Source organism: Octopus sinensis, linkage group LG2, assembly GCF_006345805.1.
Source record: "Octopus sinensis linkage group LG2, ASM634580v1, whole genome shotgun sequence".
In the NCBI taxonomy this organism is placed as follows: Eukaryota; Metazoa; Mollusca; class Cephalopoda; order Octopoda; family Octopodidae; genus Octopus; species Octopus sinensis.
This window is the reverse complement of record NC_042998.1, coordinates 199,275,738-199,295,737: the sequence shown is the minus strand read 5'-3', so window position 1 is coordinate 199,295,737 and position 20,000 is coordinate 199,275,738. Positions and strand designations below refer to the sequence as shown.

General features: G+C 37.4%; 1 protein-coding gene across 1 annotated transcript in view; it reads left to right on the top strand.

Moving 5' to 3' along the window:
- Positions 1 to 10,131: 10,131 nt before the first annotated feature.
- The window catches only part of LOC115227326 (relaxin receptor 2-like), a 128,383-nt gene continuing 118,514 nt past the window's right edge, over positions 10,132 to 20,000 (top strand). The window contains exon 1 of the mRNA XM_036500680.1: positions 10,132 to 10,357. The gene's annotated coding sequence lies outside the window, so the exon portion shown is untranslated. The remainder of the gene's footprint in view (positions 10,358 to 20,000) is intronic.

Here is a 20,000-nt window from a genome sequence, read left to right as displayed (position 1 = left end):
AAGAAAGAAAGAAAGGAAACAAAGCCACACATACATACATATATACATACATATATACATACATGCATACACGCATACATATATACGTACATACATATATACATACATACATACACATACATACATACAAACATACATACATACATACTTACATACACACATACATACATACATACATACATACATACATACATACATACATGCATACATACATACATATATACATACATACATGCATACATACATACATACATATATACATACATACATACATACATACACACATACATACATACATACTTACATACACACATACATACATACATACATACATACATACATGCATACATACATACATACATACATATATACATACATACATACATACATACATACATACATACATACATACATACATATATACATACATACATACATACATACATACATACACACACACATACATACATACATACATACATATACAGATAAAACTTACTTGGAAGAGGATGCGTGGCGTTCCATCATATAATAAAAAAATAATAAATGAAACATATGCATATATACATACATATATGCACGTACCTACATCTATATGTATATATACATGCATATATGGGTACAGGACACCAAAAAAAATGTCGAACACAATGAGAAACGAAAACATAAAAACAGAACCATGGAAACAGACATTTTTTTAAACAACGAAAAAAACAGGGTACAAGACATACAACACAAGGAAAATTCCCCTTCTTCAGCCGCCTCCGTTTCGTCTACTCCATATCTTTATATATAAAAGTCAAGTTGTGTGTCTGTCTCCTACGATTTAGATTCCTAACTACTCCCACATTTTGCGGTGCGGTGTAACCAAAAGCGGGTATCTTATAGTCGTGATTCATATCGAGCCCTTCTGGGTATTAGCGTGCGTCTACGATGAGTCTACGATTTTAAAAATAATTTACCACCATTTTTTTCGCTATTATATAAGGGTAGTAACTCTCTAAAAATGTCTACGATGAGTCAACGACTTTTAAAAAAATTTACCATCATTATTTTTCCATTTTTAATGCATTTTTGCTATTTTTTGGCTATAACTCTCTAAAAATGCTTATATAGTTATTTCCCTTACAAACCCGAGCAACGCCGGGCGATACTGCTAGTATATATATATATACGAGAGTTAAGGAATGCAGTAGATAAGATCTGGGCTACATATGTTTCATAGCGAGTGGAACCTCGGGAATGGTTAATATCCAAGCAAGGTGTCTACCGCAGGCTACTCTTCCGGTGAAGGGTATCCTGATTAAAATAAGTTCTCATGCAAACTTTATTTAACCAAGATACCCTTCACCGGAAGAGCAGCCTGCTGAAAACACCACGCTTGGATATTTACCATTTCCGAAATTCCGTTCGCTATGAAAAATATGTAGGCCGGATCTTATCTATTGTGTTGCTTAACTCTTGGATTTTTATTCGCATACCTGGAAACCCTGGCTGCTACTGTGAAATATAAAATAATTTTTTTCAGCTTATCGTGTTTCGATAAAACATCCACAACCTTCCGTCCCAATAAACCACTATTATTTCTGAAAGTTGTTTTTATATATTTTCTAAAGATTGCTTGAAGCTCACTTACTTCCTACTTTTTTAACCTTGGATCTTATATATATATATCACCCTGATCACCGTGACCGACCACCAGGCTATCAGATGTTGCTGCACATCGCTGGTCACAATGCACTTTGCATTGTTTTAGCCTTCCGATGACGCCACCCCGCTGGCAAAGTGAGCAGGCCAACCGAAGAAAGAATGAGAGAAAGTTGTGGCGAAAGAGTACAGCAGGGATCGCCACCGCCCCCTGCCGGATCTTCGTGGAGCTTTTAGGTGTTTTCGCTCAATAAACACTCACAACGCCCGGTCTGGGAATCAAAACCGCGATCCTACGACTGTGAGTTCGCTGCCCTAACCACCTTTTATATATATATATATATATATATATATATTTATATATATATATATATATATATATATCACAATCAAGGAACGGCCATAATAGGCCATTCACCCACTAGAAATAACAGCCAAAAAGCTTCAACCGCAAAATAACATTAATTCCGTAAACCAGGAGAAAATTAAAAAAATTTACCCTGAAATTCCTTATACGATGCACCGTTTCTTCTACTGTTTAATGGTAAACTAACCTGATTAAATTAAATCAAGCCAATCTACCATAGGCCCTTAGATTCATCAGTAAGGAATAGCCAAATCGGAACAGATATTTTTCACGAGGCATTCTCGTCCATGCCTCGCCAATATCTGACCTAAAATTTTCAAATCGTCGCACTCGCGCCAAATTTATCGGCAGCAAATAAATATAAGCCGCCGATTCCATTACGGAACCAACCAGAAAATTCATAATTAATCAATATAGGGAGGCAAAAAAATTTTGTAGAATTCTTTTGCCCCCAGCGGCCTAGTGGGAAAAAATTAAATAGTCATAAACCATTTTTAAGTTCAATATCACAATCAAGGAACGGCCATAATAGGCCATTCACCCACTAGAAATAACAGCCAAAAAGCTTCAACCGCAAAATAACATTAATTCCGTAAACCAGGAGAAAATTAAAAAACATTTACCCTGAAATTCCTTATACGATGCACCGTTTCTTCTACTGTTTAATGGTAAACTAACCTGATTAAATTAAATCAAGCCAATCTACCATAGGCCTTAGATTCATCAGTAAGGAATAGCCAAATCGGAACAGATATTTTTCACGAGGCATTCTCGTCCATGCCTCGCCAATATCTGACCTAAAATTTTCAAATCGTCGCACTCGCGCCAAATTTATCGGCAGCAAATAAATATAAGCCGCCGATTCCATTACGGAACCAACCAGAAAATTCATAATTAATCAATATAGGGAGGCAAAAAAATTTTGTAGAATTCTTTGCCCCCAGCGGCCTAGTGGGAAAAAATTAAATAGTCATAAACCATTTTTAAGTTCAATATCACAATCAAGGAACGGCCATAATAGGCCATTCACCCACTAGAAATAACAGCCAAAAAGCTTCAACCGCAAAATAACATTAATTCCGTAAACCAGGAGAAAATTAAAAACCATTTACCCTGAAATTCCTTATACGATGCACCGTTTCTTCTACTGTTTAATGGTAAACTAACCTGATTAAATTAAATCAAGCCAATCTACCATAGGCCCTTAGATTCATCAGTAAGGAATAGCCAAATCGGAACAGATATTTTTCACGAGGCATTCTCGTCCATGCCTCGCCAATATCTGACCTAAAATTTTCAAATCGTCGCACTCGCGCCAAATTTATCGGCAACAAATAATATAAGCCGCCGATTCCATTACGGAACCAACCAGAAATTCATAATTAATCAATTTGCTGCCGATAAATTTGGCGCGAGTGCGACGATTTGAAAATTTTAGGTCAGATATTGGCGAGGCATGGACGAGAATGCCTCGTGAAAAATATCTGTTCCGATTTGGCTATTCCTTACTGATGAATCTAAGGGCCTATGGTAGATTGGCTTGATTTAATTTAATCAGGTTAGTTTACCATTAAACAATAGAAGAAAACGGTGCATCGTATAAGGAATTTCAGGGTAAATGTTTTTTAATTTTCTCCTGGTTTACGGAATTAATGTTATTTTGCGGTTGAAGCTTTTGGCTGTTATTTCTAGTGGGTGAATGGCCTATTATGGCCGTTCCTTGATTGTGATATTGAACTTAAAAATGGTTTATGACTATTAATTTTTTCCCACTAGGCCGCTGGGGGCAAAAGAATTCTACAAAATTTTTTTGCCTCCCTAAATTTTTTTGCCTCCCTATATTGATTAATTATGAATTTTCTGGTTGGTTCCGTAATGGAATCGGCGGCTTATATTTATTTGCTGCCGATAAATTTGGCGCGAGTGCGACGATTGAAAATTTTAGGTCAGATATTGGCGAGGCATGGACGAGAATGCCTCGTGAAAAATATCTGTTCCGATTTGGCTATTCCTTACTGATGAATCTAAGGCCTATGGTAGATTGGCTTGATTTAATTTAATCAGGTTAGTTTACCATTAAACAGTAGAAGAAACGGTGCATCGTATAAGGAATTTCAGGGTAAATGGTTTTAATTTTCTCCTGGTTTACGGAATTAATGTTATTTTGCGGTTGAAGCTTTTGGCTGTTATTTCTAGTGGGTGAATGGCCTATTATGGCCGTTCCTTGATTGTGATATTGAACTTAAAAATGGTTTATGACTATTTAATTTTTTCCCACTAGGCCGCTGGGGGCAAAGAATTCTACAAAATTTTTTTGCCTCCCTATATTGATTAATTATGAATTTTCTGGTTGGTTCCGTAATGGAATCGGCGGCTTATATTTATTGCTGCCGATAAATTTGGCGCGAGTGCGACGATTTGAAAATTTTAGGTCAGATATTGGCGAGGCATGGACGAGAATGCCTCGTGAAAAATATCTGTTCCGATTTGGCTATTCCTTACTGATGAATCTAAGGGCCTATGGTAGATTGGCTTGATTTAATTTAATCAGGTTAGTTTACCATAAAACAGTAGAAGAAACGGTGCATCGTATAAGGAATTTCAGGGTAAATGTTTTTAATTTTTTCCTGGTTTACGGAATTAATGTTATTTTGCGGTTGAAGCTTTTTGGCTGTTATTTCTAGTGGGTGAATGGCCTATTATGGCCGTTCCTTGATTGTGATATTGAACTTAAAAATGGTTTATGACTATTTAATTTTTCCCACTAGGCCGCTGGGGCAAAAGAATTCTACAAAATTTTTTTGCCTCCCTATATTGATTAATATATATATATATATATATATATATATATATATATATATATATATACATACATACATACATACATACATACATACATACATACATACATACATACAGACATATACACATATGAGAGGATGCTGAAAAGTTCCTAGCTTTGAATAAATGAAAATACAGGAGGATCACTTAATTATGATTTCATTCAACGTATTTCTCTCCCAGGCTTACATACTTATTGCAGCGGTCCTTCAATTTTTCTAAGCCCTGTAAAAGAACTCGGAAAGTTGGGCCTCCAGCCTGGCTTTTCGCGATACCCTTAATGCCAGGAACTTTTCATCGCCCCCTCGTATATTTACTCATATTTATAACCACACATATAACCACATATACACATATATACACACATGCACATACTTACACAGGCGCACATAAACATATGCAGAGAGAGAAGGAAAAGAGAGACAGACTGGGAGTGTATATAATCAAAGGAAATCAAAATAGAGCAAATTACATGTGTATGATTTATATGTGTGAAAGAACTGGTTTCTGAATCTGGTTATGGAAGCTGTTATTTTTTTCGTTCGGAGGCGCAATGGCCCAGTGGTTAGGTCATGGGATCGTGGTTTCGATTCCCAGACCGGGCGTTGTGAGTGTTTATTGAGCGAGAAAACACCTAAAGCTCCACGAGGCTCCGGCAGGGGATGGTGGTGATCCCTGCTGTACTCTTTCACCACACCTTTCTCTCACTCTTACTTCCTGTTTCTGTTGTACCTGTATTTCAAAGGGCCGGCCTTGTCACTCTCTGTGTCACGCTGAATATCCCCGAGAACTACGTTAAGGGTACACGTGTCTGTGGAGTGCTCAGCCACTTACACGCTAATTTCACGAGCAGGCTGTTCCGTTGATTCGGATCAACCGGAACCCTCATCGTCGTAACCGCTGGAGTGCTTCCATATTTTTTTCGTTTCTAAATGTCGATGGTGGACAGGAAAGGGATTAGCAACCGCATGCCTTCCTTGGTCCCCTTCTTTATGGAGTTAACGGCAAAACTTTTGGGTGACCCTAGTGATTTAGATAGTGGTTTAGCTTTGCTGTTACTTTCGCTGTCGTAGATCGATGCGGTTTTTCCCGCCTCAAATTCTGCAGTTTCTCTCAGTGAACTTTGCATTCTGCCAAGAATCATGCTTGCCAGACTTGGTTTTATCTCTATCTTCGAATGCCAACATGGTCTTTGAAACATTACTTCTCAAAATATTACGCAATTCAGCAGTTTTGGACTAAAACTCCAGTTATCCACGCTACAGCAATTTTCCTCTTTGGAAATCAGGTAGATCACTCACACACCACACACAACCACACACACACACCACACACATATATATATATATATATATATATATATATATATATATATATATATATATATATATATATATATATATATATATATAATATATATATATATAATATATATATAGAATATAATATAATATAATATATATATAATATATATATATATATATATATGAATAAATATATATATAATATATGTGTGTGTGTGTGCGTGTGTGGTGCATATATATATGAGTATAATAATATATATATTATATATAAAATCCGTTCTGTCTGTCTATGTGTGTGTCTTCTAAGATCTCGGGCATCCTCCATCCGATTGCGCTCAAATTTGATATGTAGATACTGATGGTATCAAGGCGTGTATAAGTCTTGAAAAATTTACAAAAATCGATTCCAGGTGAGAATGCGATCGATAAAGCCTTGGGAACGTGCATTTGTACACGCAAGTACATCAGCCGTTGCTATCGATACTACGCGAACGCGAGAAATATGCACGGACAGTTTGCGCAAAAAAAGTCGGCTGGCTTGAAATAATGCCACAAAATGCAGTATATTTAAGAGTACAAAAAAAGTAAGATGCAAGAGAGATATTTTCTTCAGACTTGGCATAAAAGAACGAAAGTCTATTGGGTTTTTGGGTGTGGGGGGGGTTGCCTTAACCATCTAGATTTACCTCCAGCTAACCCATTAGCATGCATCGTTTTTGTCCTGCTTTTCTTTCGTCAACCTGTACATAACTGCACCTTCCTTTTTTTGTTATTTTTGTACTGCTTGAAGGCACGTTTCTTTCCTACCAAGCTTACTGTTTAAACCATGTTTGTGTGCCCCCAGTCAACAGCCTTATAATTACAGGTACTTTAAACTCTTCAATTGCATATTTGTGTGAATAAAATCGTTTTTCTTTGGAATCGAAAAAAGTCTATCTTTATTTCTTCTTTTGCTGGTGTCTCAAATTTAGGTTAAATCTGTGTTTCTGAAAGGGGAGGCCTATGGGACGGTCGGACAAGTTGTTTTGAGAAAATTTGGTTTAAATGTTTGACAACTCAGCACCGTCCATTGGAGGGAGGGCGTTTTGCTCGTGTATATATATATATATATATACAAAAAGGAAAAACAGTCTTATATCATGAAGTATACGACATACATAATGCATATGAACATACATAAAACTAGAACAGTTTTGAACATGTCATATGACCAACGGAAAGTGGTGTTTCCATTATATTGTTCAATTGCTGTGTATATGATGAACAGTGGACATGAGATTTGTTGTGCGTCTCTTTTAACTGTCAAAATTGAAGTCAAGATTTTTTTATTTATTACTCACAAGGTGTCGAATGTTGGTGCAGAAATAGATTAGATTGTCTTCCATTTATTTGTAGAGCTAGTATTTCGTAAAAGTGATTTGAGGACAAAGATGATATACAGCTGTTATGTTTTGGGAGAGGCATGACAGATAACCTCTTATGAAGAATCATGGGTTTGAAACATCTACGTATTTTTTATAGTATACGCGTATGTGTGTGTGTGTGCGTATAGATAGATAGATATATACATACATACATACATACATACATACGTACATACATACATACATACATACATACGTAACACATATACATATACACACATATATGTATATGTACATATGTATGTGTACATACATATTTATGTAATATATGTGTGTATGAATGTATGTTATGTATATGTATGTTTATATACTCTATATCTGTTTTGAGTTCTACATTAGATAATGTTTCTTTACTATATGCTATCCACCCACATATCTTACACGCAAGGAACTATAGACGGACAGACAGATAGATAGACAGACAAACAGACAGACAGACAGACAGAGATAGATAGATAGATAGATAGATAGATAGATAGATAGATAGATAGATAGATAGATAGACAGATAGAAATAGATAGATAGATAGATAGATAGATAGATAGATAGATAGACAGATAGATAGATAGATAGATAGATAGATAGATAGATAGATAGAGAGATAGAGACAGACAGACAGACAGACAGACAGACAAATAGATAGATAGATAGATAGATAGATAGATAGATAGATAGATAGATAGATAGATAGGCGAACAAAAGATATATGTTAAGAGAGGAATGAAAGTATTTGTTTTAATAAAGAAATATTTGTATTAATCGTGAACAAGAAAATGATGAGAGAGAGAGAGAGAGAGAGAAGGAGTGTGTGTGTTCGCGCACGCTGCGTGTGTGTGTGAGAGAGAGAGAGGGGGAGGAGAGAGTTATAGGAGGCGAATAGAGGTAGTATAGGAAGAGGTTATTAAGAAGTTATATTTGTGGGGTGGGGTAGTTTCGTTTAAATTAATTGTTCCACAACACGAGCGATAGCAATAAACTCTGCACCACCTCTGCCACCATTACCGCTACCGCCACCATTACCTTAACTGCAACGATTCTGCTACCACCATCACCACTCATTACTACCGTCTACACTGCCATCACCACCACCGCCATCTCTCTCCTCCTTCTCTCTCTCTCTCTCTCTCTCTCTCTCTCTCTCTCTCTCTCTCTCTTACTCTCAGCACTAGCACTAGTTCCGCTACTACAACAAACACAACCACTACCTCAAGCACCACCGCAACTATTATCAGGTTTACTCCCAAACTACAACAGCAACTCTACCATCACGAACACCACCATCGCTACCATTATTACTACTTCCATTATCACCATCCCTACCACCACTACCACCACTACCACCACCATTATCACTAACGCTTCTACTGTCACTATAACCACTGCCACCTCTATGATCTACACTACTACTACTACTACCACCACCACTGCTATCATCCCAAACAACACCACTAGCACCACCACCACCACCACCACCACCACCAACATCACCAACACCACCATCACCACCATCATCACCAACACCAACAACACCACCACCACCAACACCACCACCACCAACAACACCACCATCATCATCACCACCACCAACACCACCACCAACACCAACAACACCACCAACACCAACACCACCAACACCAACATCACCACCACCACCACCACCACCATCATCACTACCACCAACACCACCACCACCACCATCATCACTACCACCACCACCATCATCACTACCACCAACAGCACCACCACCAACACCAACAACACCACCACAAACAACAACAACACCAACAACAACAACACCACCACCAACAACAACACCGCCACCACCAACACCACCACCAACACCACCAACATCACCACCACCAACACCACCTCCAACAACACCACCAACAACAACACCGCCACCACCAACACCACCACCAACACCACCAACATCACCACCACCAACACCACCTCCAACAACACCACCAACAACAACAACACCGCCACCACCAACACCACCACCAACACCACCAACATCACCACCACCAACACCACCTCCAACAACACCACCAACAACAACACCGCCACCACCAACACCACCACCAACACCACCAACATCACCACCACCAACACCACCTCCAACAACACCACCAACAACAACAACACCGCCACCACCAACACCACCACCAACACCACCAACATCACCACCACCAACACCACCTCCAACAACACCACCAACACCACCAACACCACCACTAGCGCTATGAGGTCCCATTATTGAATTCTCAACAACGCTACCATCAACACTATTAACAACAACACCACATCTATCATCATACCACCATCACCACTATCAACAACAATAACAGCAAAACCACCTGCAACCACCTTCACCACCTTCAACAACAATAACAAAACCACCACCACACAACCATCAGGCTAATATTTTTCCACCACCACCACCACCAGCACCAGCACCGCCATCAACGACCCCCCTTCACCGCCAACGCCGACAACAATACCTCCACGCCCACCATTATCATAACCATTAAACACTAGGACCATTGCTGCCGCCGCTACAGCAACCACCAATACATTACGACCGCAGTCACAAACACCAACCATAGCCGCCACCGTCGTAATGTGAATAGACGAGAGTTTGCAGTCAGTTCCGTGTTTGGTTAGTTTTATTGGAGCGAGCCGTGTTTGTGTGTCTGTTAGAAACGAGTGAGTATATATATAGAGAGAGAGAGAACTATAACGGACCTGTTTATACAGTTGATGATAGGAGCCAGGTAAGTGATTCAATCTTGTTTAGATATTTGTCATCATCATCATTGTTATGATTATCATTATCGTTATCATTATCATCATCATCATCATTAATCCTCATCATCATCATCATCATCATCATCATCATCATCATCATCATCATTATTATCATAACATTATTATTATTATTATTATTATTATTATTATTATTATTATTATTATTATTATTATTATTATTTTATTTTATTTTTTGGCGGCGAGCTGGCAGAAACGTTAGCACGCCGGGCGAAAAGGCGTAGCCGTATTTCGTCTGTCGTTACGTTCCGAGTTCAAATTCCGCCGAGGTGGACTTTGCCTTTCATCCTTTCGGGGTCGATAAATTTAGTACCAGTTACGCACTGGAGTCGATGTAATCGACTTAATCCCTTTATCTGTCTTTGTTTGTCCCCTCTGTGTTTAGCCCCTTGTGGGTAGTAAAGAAATATTATTATTATTATTATTACTCTTTTACTCTTTTACTCTGTTACTCTTTTACTTGTTTCAGTCATTTGACTGCGGCCATGCTGGAGTACAGCCTTTCAGTCGAGCAAATCGACCCCCGGGACTTATTCTTTTTGTAAGCCCCAGTACTTATTCTATCGGTCTCTTTTTTGCCGAGACGCTAAGTGACGGGGACGTAAACACACCAGCATCGGTTGTCAAGCAATGCTAGGGGGACAAACACAGACACACAAACACACACACATACATGCATATATATATATATATATATATATATACATATATACATATATACGACAGGCTTCTTTCAGTTTCCGTCTACCAAATTCACTCACAAGGCATTGGTCGGCCCGAGGCTATAGCAGAAGACACTTGCCCAAGGTGCCACGCAGTGGGACTGAACCCGGAACCATGTGGTTGGTTTAGCAAGCTACTTACCACACAGCCACTGCTGCGCCTATATTATCATCATCATCATCATCATCATCATCATCATCATCATCATCATTATTATTATTATTATTATTATTATTATTATTATTATTATTATTATCCTTTGTGTTGCTATGCATACATCCTTTCTTTTTCAGTGCACACGGTGTATACTTTCTTTATCTTATTTTTTTATCATTTCATTATATATTAACCCCAACACTTTATGTCTGTCTTTGTATTGTTCCCATTCATCCTTCGCCCTTGTGGCAAATAAATGAAGTCATTCTTCTTATTATTATTATCGCTTCTGCGCCTTTTGGCTAAGATCAAAGTGTACTGAGTTCAAAATTCCGCCGAGATGGACTTTGCTTTTCATTCTTTCGGGGTCGATAAATAAAGTGCCAGTTATGTACTGGGTTGATATAATCAACTATCTCCACCCCATAGTACCTATAGTAAAAAGGATTATTATTATTATTATTATTATTATTATTATTATTATTATTATTATTATTACTTTTTTTTTTCTTCTTTCAAATTTTCTTCCATTTCTTGCCGAGTGTCTTCCCGACTCCTAGGGCAAAGAAACTCATAGTGTATATTGGTAGGCCATTAAACGAAACTCAGTAGTTCGTTCATTTTTTTTTTTTTTTTTTTTTTAAGTTAAATTAAAATGCATGAGCAGCAACAGTTCTCACATCGACAATGCTCTTCTCAATACGTGTGATGTACCAGTTAAGACAATCTTTTGCACTTCTTGCAGGGATGGTAAGCCAGGGATCATTCTCATATAATTTTCGGTTCCCTTCTTGATCATTCCTAGTGCTCCTACGATCACTGGTATTGTAACCGCCTTGAGATGCCACATTTTCTCAATTTCAATGAGTAGGTCTTTATATTTTCTGAGCTTGTCAAACTCTTTCGCTGAGATATTATGATCACAGGGGATGCTCATGTCGATCAATAAGCAAACTTTATTGTTTTGGTCTTTCACAACAATATCTGGTTTATTGGCCTTGATGGTTCGGTCTGTATGTACTGGAAAGTCCCACAGAATGGTTACATTTTCTCCTTCAGTTACAGCCTCAGGGTGGTGATTATACCACTTGTCGGCAGTTTTGATATTGTAATGCCGACTTATTAGCCAGTGGAGATATTGGCCAACTCTGTCATGTCTTAATTTATACTCCACTGGTGCTAAGACTTTACATCCAGAGATTAGGTGGTCCACTGTTTCAATCATGTCGTTGCAGAATCGGCATTTTGGGTCTGCTCCATTTTTCATCACATTGGCCTGGTAGTTCCGGGTTGATAGGCTTTGGTCTTGAGCAGCCAGGATGAAACCTTCGCTCTCTGCTTTTAGCCCTGAGCTCCGCAGCCACTGATGGGTTTGCTTCTGGTCAACATCAGCTTGTTTGCTGCGGGTCACATATTTGCCGTGCAGAGGTTTCTCCTCCCACCTATCAGCCAATTGCTCGTGCGCTTTTTTCATTGCCATCATTTTCACCTTCTTTGCAACAATAGTTGCCGTACTTCCCTCGGGTTGTTCAGTTTGGGTATCCTGCACGAGATCAATAGCAAATTTTTTGCTTTCCTTGATGATAGAATGAAGCTTCTTTCGTCTCTCGTGATTTTCAACGAGCTTTAGCATCCAGTCATTCGATATTTCGAGATATTTTGGCCAGTCCAATTGTGGTTGTTTTGTAAGCTAGTTCAAATTGGATCAGACCTCGACCTCCTTGGGCTCTGGGAAGGTAAAGGCGATCTACGTCTGCCTTTGGGTGGTGCATCCTATTACAACTCAGCAGCTTGCATATTTTTCTATCTATATTCTTTACTTCACTCATATTCCAGTTCAACACATTGTAGCTATAAGTAACAACTGGAACTGCTAGGGAATTTATAGCTAACACCTTGTTACGTGCATTTAGTTCAGATTTCAGGACTGCACGAACTCTCCTATAACATTCCTTCCTGATTTTCTCTTTCATGCTTGCATGCTGAATACCAGAGCCTTCATTTATCCCTAAATATTTGTATGTTTGTTCTTGCTCAAGCTCTCTTATGACTGTGTCAACATCTAACACGACTGAATTTGTGGTCTTCACTTCCCTTTCTGGAAAGTGGCCTTGGCACACTTCTCAAGTCCAAACTCCATCCCGATGTCATCGCTGAATGATTTCACGGTGCGCAATAGGCCTTCAAGTTCATTATTGTCTTTACCATAAAGTTTTAAGTCATCCATATAAAATAGATGGCTTATTTTTTTATTGGCAACTTTATACCCATACCTTGTTCTGTTTAATTCACTTGTAAGGGGTATTAGGGCTATGCAGAATATTAAAGGTGAAAGTGAGTCACCTTGAAAAATTCCACAGTTGATGTTTATATTTTCTGAGGCAAGTACTCCACTAGAGTGGTATAATTGGAGATTATAAAATCCTAACATTATTATTATTATTATTATTATTATTATTATTATTATTATTATTATTATTATCATTATCATTGTTATTGTTATTATTATTATTATTATTATTATCATTATCATTATCATTATTATTATTATTATTATTATCATTATTATTATTATTATTATTATTATCATCATCATTATTATTATTATTATCATTATCATTATTATCCTTATTATTATTATCATTATTATTATTATTATTATTATTATTATTATTATTTATCATCGGGTTTTCAATAGTTTTCTTTCTGTTCCCTTGTACTTTCGAATGCGTTCTCGAGATGTGTTCAGTATTGCCTTTAAGTGGTGTACACTTGTTTTTGTAAACCCCGTCTGTTTAGTTTTGTTGTGGAATTTAGTTTTCTCTTTATAATATTGTTATCTCGGTGTTTTGTAAGTCGTGTAATGTATTTGCAATGTGAATTTTCTGCTTAGTTAGTCGGTGATAGTGTTTTGATACTGTTATTTCACTGATGAAAAAACAATGAATAGAAAGAAAATAAGCCATTATTCTTATTACTGTTATTAGAAATCTTACAGCGTAAGGCACAATAATTTGCGATATTTGCGCCGGCTCTTTAAACTCTGCATTCAAATACAGCTGAGATAAACTTTGTCTTTCATGCTTCCTGTTACATTTATTCCAATCAAACAAAAGTAACAGGGTAGACGTAATGGATTAATATCCCAACTCCTTGCCCCGCAAAAGTACTCTAGTTTTGTGCCTATGCTTTAGAAACGATTCTAGTCTACTCTAGGCTCAAGGCCCGAAATTTGGGGAAGAGAGGGGCCAGTCGATTACATTGACATCAGTATGCAACTGGTACTTAATTTAATCGACCCCGAAAGGATGAAAGGCAACGTCGACCTCGGCGGAATTTGAACTCAGAACGTAGCGGCTGACGAAATACCTATTTCTTTATTACCCACAAGGGGTTAAACATAGAGGGGACAAACAAGGCCAGACATGAGTTTTAAGTCGATTACATCGACCCCCAGTGCGTAACTGGTACTTATTTAATCGACCACGAAAGGATGAAAGGCAAAGTCGACCTCGACGGAATTTGAACTCAGAACGTAGCGGCTGACGAAATACCGCTAGGCATTTCGCCGCTGCGTGCTAACGATTCAGCCAGCCCGCTGCCCTCTGCTTTAGAAACGATTATAACATTAGTGATGATATCTCTTTCAAATTTTGGCAGTAGTCCAAAAATTTTTGGCCGTGGATCGAAGATTATTTTCTTACATCGACCTCAGTATTGACTGGTGCTTTATTTTATCAACCCAGAAAGGATGAAAGGTAAAGTTGAAGTCGGCGGGATTTGAACTCTGAACATAGCTAACCGGGAAATATACCACTAAGCATCTTGTCCGATGCTCTGCATATACGCTATATTGTCACAAAGAGTTTCTTATGCACGTAGTATTGTTATTATTAACATTGGCAGAATCGTTAACACGTCGGGCGAAATGCCGAGCAGTATTTCGTCTGCCGTTATGTTGTGAGTTCAAATTCCGCCGTGGTCGACTTTGCCTTTCATCCTTTCGGAGTCGATAAATAAAGTAACAGTTTCGCACTGGGTTCAATGTAATCGACTTAATACCTATGTCTGTCCTTGTTTGTCCCCTCTATGTTTAGCCCCTTGTGGGCAGTAAAGAAATAAGTATTTCGTCTGCCGTTATGTTCTAAGTTCAAATTCCGCCGAGGTCGACTTTGCCTTTCATCCTTTCGGGGTCGATAAATAAAGTACCAGTTTCGCACTGGGGTCGCTATAATTGACTTAATCCCTTTGTCTGTCCTTGTTTGTCCCCTCTATGCTTAGGCCTTTGTGGGTAGTAAAGAAATATATTAACGTTTTAAGTTTAAATTCAGTCTGGGTCTAATTTGCTTTTCATAGCTCCTGGTTAATTCAACGAAGTACTAGAATTGATTCAGTGGATTCTACACCTTCCACAAAAATGTGTTGCTTTCTGCCTCATTGTTGGTTTTTTACGTTCTGAGTTTGAATTCCGCGGACAATGACTTTGTATTTTTTCCTTTTTTTCTCGCTTCCTTTTCGGGGTCAATACATTAAAGTTCCAGTAAAATAGTTGTGTTAAATAACTTAACTATATCTTACCCTAACATATGTATGCCAGATATCGTTTGGCAGAATTGACAGAGGCCCTGTGTTGATTGTTCCAGCTCTTTAAGTTCTAAGTTCCAATCTCGCTGAGTTCAACTTCGCCGTTCATACTTCTTGGGCTGACACAATAAAGACAGTCAAATACACGGGTCGATTCAATTTATTGCACCTTTTCTCAAAATGTGTAGTCTCTGCCTTGCAGTAGAATTGTTTGTTGTTTAGCCCTAGGTCAGTACTGGTCGATCATCTAGCTGATCAAAGACACTCCAATGATGGCTATCCAGTTTTTTCTGTCTGCCTTATCTAACATCTGCATTTTGTTTTTATGATGTAACTTGAGAAAGATTTGAATAATATTTATAGCTATTCTTCCCTTCCAATATCCTTATTAACACAAAGCTGTTTATTAAAAATGTCTTGGCAGAATAGGTTGAGAAATAGGTAAAACGCCTTAGATCAACTTTTCATTTCATCATTCCGAGTTGATTAAAACAGGTATCAGTTAAATACTGGAGCCAAGTATTAAAAGGGCTGGACCCACCCTCTCTAAATTTTCTGGCTTTGTGTCGAGGGTGCAGAAGAAATAGAGCTTGGGTATTTCACTTTTTCTATTTTTTTTTTTCACATTCTGAGTTCTAATGGTGCTTGGTCGAATTTGTATGTAACTCCTTTCTAGATCGATAAAATAGGTATCAATATTTACTGAGGACCATCGACCAACTATATTCTTGATCGTGTTGTTTAGCTCCTCATTTTTAGGATCAAAAGCGTTCCAGTAGTGGCCATCTTGCCTGTTGTTATTTCTTAGACTACATTGTCTAAATTGTAGACTGGGCGATTAGGTACAGGAGCCTCCTTTGAACCTTCAACAATATTGTTATTATTATTGGACGCAAGGTCTACCCTGAATCCATTTGATCAAAATGCATTCTAGCCTTGAGTTTCCTGTATATTACGGAGGCACAGTGTATGGAGGCCTATTTTATACAATATCTCTTATAGCTTACGATAGTTTAGAAGGATTTGAGAAAGATTAATTCGTTCAATTAAAATGAGACTCAACTCATTGGTTCATGATAATGTTGTTAATTTTTTGCAGTTGTTCTTGTTATTGCTAGCAACTAGTTAATTGTTTTCTTCACTGCTCCAATCGTCGCTGTTATTATTGATGTTGCTGTTGTTGCTGTTGTTGTTGCCTGATGTCTTTTGTTTCGTTTTATTTTGCGGTTTTTGCCCCTGTGGTTGTTTCAATTGTTTTTGGTGGCGGTGGTTGTTGAAGGGATGATATTTTTGCTGCTGTTAAGGTGGCGAGATGGCAGAAGCGTTAGCACACCGGGCGAAATGCGCATCCGTATTTCGTCTGCCGTTACGTTCTGAGTTCAAACTCCGTCGAGGTCAACTTTGCCTTTCATCCTTTCGGGGTCGATTAAATAAGTGCCAGCTACGCACTGGGGTCGATGTAATCGACTCAATCCGTTTGTCTGTCCTTATTTGTCCTCTCTGTGTTTAGCCCCTTATGGGTAGTAAATAAATAGGTATTTCGTCTGCCGTTACGTTCTGAGTTCAAACTCCGTCGAGGTCGACTTTGCCTTTCATCCTTTCGGGGTCGATTAAATAAGTACCAGCTACGCACTGGGGTCAATGTAATCGACTTAATCCGTTTGTCTGTCCTTGTTTGTCCTCTCTGTGTTTAGCCCCTTGTGGGTAGTAAAGAAATAGATATTGATATTGCTGTTGTTGTTGCTTGATATCTTTCTATATTTCACTGTCAACACACATTTTGTGAGTTTCGTATAATGAACTTTTGATTTTATAATGATTTGTAATGTATGTAGTGTTTGGTAATTGTTGGCCACCTGGGTTTTACGTTCATTTGTGTATGTAAAACACTTCTTTCTCTTAGAGAAAGAAGTGTTTCGTCAAAGTGTAAAATATTGATTTCACTTGTGATGACACGTTGCTGAGCTTTGGTGGTAAATGAACCACAGACATGACAAAATATATCAGGACTGTTCTTGCAATGCCTTGACATAGAATTTACCTGTATAAGATGTTTACGTGTAGCAATACTGCTGATGGGAGTTATATACCTCTCTTGCCTCATCAGAAAAACTGTGCCTGATAGAAGGAAACCGATTACATTTTTAAAATCTGCAGACAAAACTACATATAAAGCACCATATAATATCCTTGATGAAAATTGGCTGTTGACCAGTGTAATTATTCTATATTTTTATTGCCTTCGCAGTGTTTACCGTTTTACCGTATTACATTGAAATGAAAATCCCTCCCTATGGTCAAATTTGTCAAACAAAAATATGGCAAACAACTAAATCGAAACAATTATTTTTGCAGAGCCTGATGAATATAAATTCAGAGCTTAGTAAAACTGTAAGAACTGAACGATACTGCACAAACAAGAGAAACTACAACGAATCTTTTTTCGACTTTGCCTTTCATCCTTTCGGGGTCGATAAATTAAGTACCAGTTAAGCACTGGGGTCGATATAATCGACTTAATACCTATGTCTGTCCATGTTTGTCCCCTCTATGTTCAGCCCCTTGTGGGTAATAAAGAAATAGGTATATTTAGCGAATGAAAGTATGTAACTTACTACTTTTAAAATAAAGCTTGATACTTGTCATAGTTCCTATGTTCCCAAATCTTTACCGTCTTTTAAGATTTCTAAAATCTTCGAAAGCATTAAATCAGTTTATAAAACATACTTAGGAAATACTTAGGAGCATCATATGAAGCCCCATACTTAATTATAAAACTAAGGCTCCAGAAGCCTTTCGTGAAAATCTTGTGTTGTTAAAGGCAGACAGAACCATGGAAATTATTCTTATACTGCTCTAAGCGCAGGAGATAATAATAATAATAATAAAACTCGCTGTTAAATGATACAGTATGTAATAGAATATCAGAAATTATCAATTACCATTTTGTGTAATTGAAAGTATTAAAAGGCGTTCTAACTTGTGATGCAGTTCGACGAATCGGCCAATATTACAAATAGGACTCAATATTGGCTGATATTAAGGGCGAACAACTTCGAGGTGTCAGTATTGATTTATCATAAACGTTTTGTAAATAGGAATAAACCGTCTATTCGCAAACCTATGTCACGATAACTGATTCGAATTCAACGACCTTTTAGTGAAGACAAAATGCAGTAATTATCAAAGAGAGGAACTCTGTCAACGACTAAGAAATATTAAAAAGGAATATGTTTTTGTCAAACAAATAAGACAAATTTCTCTCTGATCTTCCCGAATTCTTTCATACAAATTTGCAAATTATATTTTTAAATGAATCTGATTGGCATTTACTGCAAGAGAACACAAATATTTCACTTTCAAAGATAACACTGAAATGTTCAACAATAAATACGTAAGTAAAACTATAGAAACGTGCAATACAAAATGATAAATTTCAAATGTGACTCGAGAAGACAATTATCTCGCTGCGTGTTTTCGTGGAGTTGACCAATTTTCTAATTAATCTTTCTCAACATGTACAACTGCAAATTAAATTGAGCCCAAAGCCTATTCATTTTAATTATGAAACAGGTAGTACATATTCCTCTGAAGTTTCCAGAAGAATTTACAAAACTATCATGTAATTCGAGTCGGAAAGTTGAATTTTCAAAGACAAATTCGAACGTATCATGTCTTGACTTTCTAAGTTTTATACTGTTGTTGCTCATAATTTTATTTCTATATACATATGTATGCATATATGTGGACATGTATATATTTATATCTATCTATCTATCTATCTATCTATCTATCTATCTATCTATCTATCTATCTATCTATCTATCTATCTATCTATCTATCTATCTATCTATTTATCTAGCTAGCTCTCTCTCTCTCTCTCTCTCTGTCTATATATATATATATATATATATAGTAGAAATATGTTTTGAAAAAAAATATAAAATACACGTGGAAGTGGCAGGGTAAAATAAGAAAAGTCAACGAAAATGCATATTGCAGGTATAAAGAGACTATTTATGATAGGTAGTGACAAAAATATACATTTAGAGTATTACGAGTCAAAAAGGTCATTATTATTGATGATTATAAGAAGTTAATAATAATAATAATAATAAGGTAAGGGAC